Source organism: Nerophis ophidion, linkage group LG28 (genome assembly GCF_033978795.1).
Source record: "Nerophis ophidion isolate RoL-2023_Sa linkage group LG28, RoL_Noph_v1.0, whole genome shotgun sequence".
NCBI classification, from domain to species: Eukaryota; Metazoa; Chordata; class Actinopteri; order Syngnathiformes; family Syngnathidae; genus Nerophis; species Nerophis ophidion.
In genome coordinates, this window is record NC_084638.1 from 22140553 (window position 1) to 22143052 (window position 2500).

Consider the following 2500-nt stretch of genomic DNA (forward strand, 5'->3'; position numbering starts at 1 on the left):
ATAGGCCTTAGTCAGGTCCAACCACAACAAAGCAAGTTCCCCTCTGCTCTTATGGGCCTCTTTGATGAGCTGTGTGACGGAACCGTTGTGCTCTAGACAGCCGGGAACTCCAGGAATCCCCCCCTTCAGCACTGAAGTGTCGATGTAGTTGTTTTTTAGGAGAAACTCGGTCAGTCTTCGGGAGAGGATGCTGAAGAACACCTTCCCTTCCATACTCAGAAGTGATATACTGTAGTCCGAAACTGGTTGATGTTTTTCGAGTCCTCCTCCTTGGGGATCCAAACTCTCTCTGCACACTTCCACTGGTCGGCAACTCTCCCCCTTCGCCAGATCACCTTCAAGGTCTTCCACAGATGCTTTAGAAGCCCTGGACTGCGCCTGTAGACGAAGTAAGGTACACCACTGGACCCCAGGGAAGATGCTGAGTGGGCTGCCTTGATGAATTCTTCAACCTCCTTCAAACTGGGCTCCGTCAACTGGAGCTCTGCCGTTGGTGGCGCAGGATTGATGAGCGCTCTGTTGGGTCCTAGATCTTGTTCCCTCAGTGGGTCGCTCATGGTATTCTGGAGGAAGCGATTCACTTCCTCTCTTGGGCACTCAAGCCGGCCACTGCGCTTGTCCCCGAGCAGCTGTTTAACAAACCGGAAGGGGTTGGCAATGAAGACTGCTCGTTTCCTAGCTCTCTCTCTTCCACGCCTCCTGTGCCACTCTGCTCTGCGGAGAGTTGTCAGCTTCATCCGCAGGATGTTGCCCAGCTCTTCTAAAGGTTGTTTGTCCTCCTCAGCAGCTGTCTTGAACTGTTTCCTGAGGGTTCAAAGCTCCTGGCGCAGTTGGTGATTCTTAGTGGCCCTGCGGTTCATGGTGTAAGGGTTGGCCCCAGTGTTGCCCTTCTCCATCCGTCCAAATCTTTCTGAGCCATAGCTGACGATGATGGTACTCATTGCCTGGAGCCTGCTCTGGATGATGTTGGACACGACCTCATCAAACTGCAGCCACTCGCTCCGTCTGTTTGCTTGGGGCCATTTAATCCGCTGCTGTGGAATTATTCTGCTGGGATTGAGAGACTCGTGGAGGGACTTGGATCTGTGGGGTGTCTCCTGTCCGGGCTCCTCCCGCGACTCACCAGGTCCAGGACCTGTGCGTTGAACCTCGATCTCCTGCTCCAAACAATTCATTCCGGCCTGACGGATTATTAAGCCATGTTGATTTTTACACAGCTTGCCACAGATACATGTCATACTCGTAGTCTGTTCGTTTGCGGGGGTCGTTAACCTTTGGTCCGTCCGATTGGAGATCTCATCCTCCACTGCCCCTCTCGGGATCTCCTGGGGGTATTGCTCTGTAGGGCCTTCTTTAGCTTATTTGGGTTCTTTCTCACGAAAGATATAGGCTGGGGTGCTAACCTGTACGGTCCCAGGTGCCGTCTTTCCGAGCTGCCAACTGTCTCTCTGGTAGTCGACCAAACTGTTCTTGGTTGCCACTTGCCACCCAGTCTTTCCTAGCAGTCACTGGTTTAGCCAGACTGAAACTTGAAAGATACATCTCCTGGATGCATTGGGACACATCATCAGTGATGTAACCTGGATTCATCGGGTATATATATATACACACACACACACACACACACATATATATATATATATATATATATATGCACATATATATATACAAATGTATATATGAACATATATATGCATTTATATGTTTATATATATATATACAAACCCCGCTTCCATATGAGTTGGGAAATTGTGTTAAATGTAAATATAAATGGAGTACAATGATTTGCAAATCATTTTCAACCCATATTCAGTTGAATATGCTACAAAGACAACATATTTGATGTTCAAACTGAAAAACTTTTTTTGTTGTTGCAAATAATCATTAACTTTAGAATTTTATGCCAGCAACACGTGACAAAAAAGTTGGGAAAGGTGGCAATAAATACTGATAAAGTTGAGGAATGCTCATCAAACACTAATTTGGAACAGCCCATAGGTGTGCAGGCTAATTGGGAACAGGTGGGTGCCATGATTGGGTATAAAAACAGCTTCCCAAAAACTGCTCAGTCTTTCACAAGAAAGGATGGGGCGAGTTACACCCCTTTGTCCACAACTGCGTGAGCCAAAAGTCAAACTGTTTAAGAATAAGGTTTCTCAAAGTGCAATTGCAAGAAATTTAGGGATTTCAACATCTACGGTCCATAATATCATCAAAAAGTTCAGAGAATCTGGAGAAGTCACTCCAAGTAAGCAGCATAGCCGTAAACCAACATTGAATGACCGTCACTTTCGATACCCCAGACGGCACAGTATCAAAAACCAACATCAATCTCTAAAGGATATCACCACATGGGCTCAGGAATACTTAATACAGTTTGTCGCTACATCTGTAAGTGCAAGTTAAAGCACCGCTATGCAAATCGAAAGCCATTTATCAACAACATCCAGAAACGCCGCCGGCTTCTCTGGGCCCGAGATCATCTAAGATGGACTAGTGC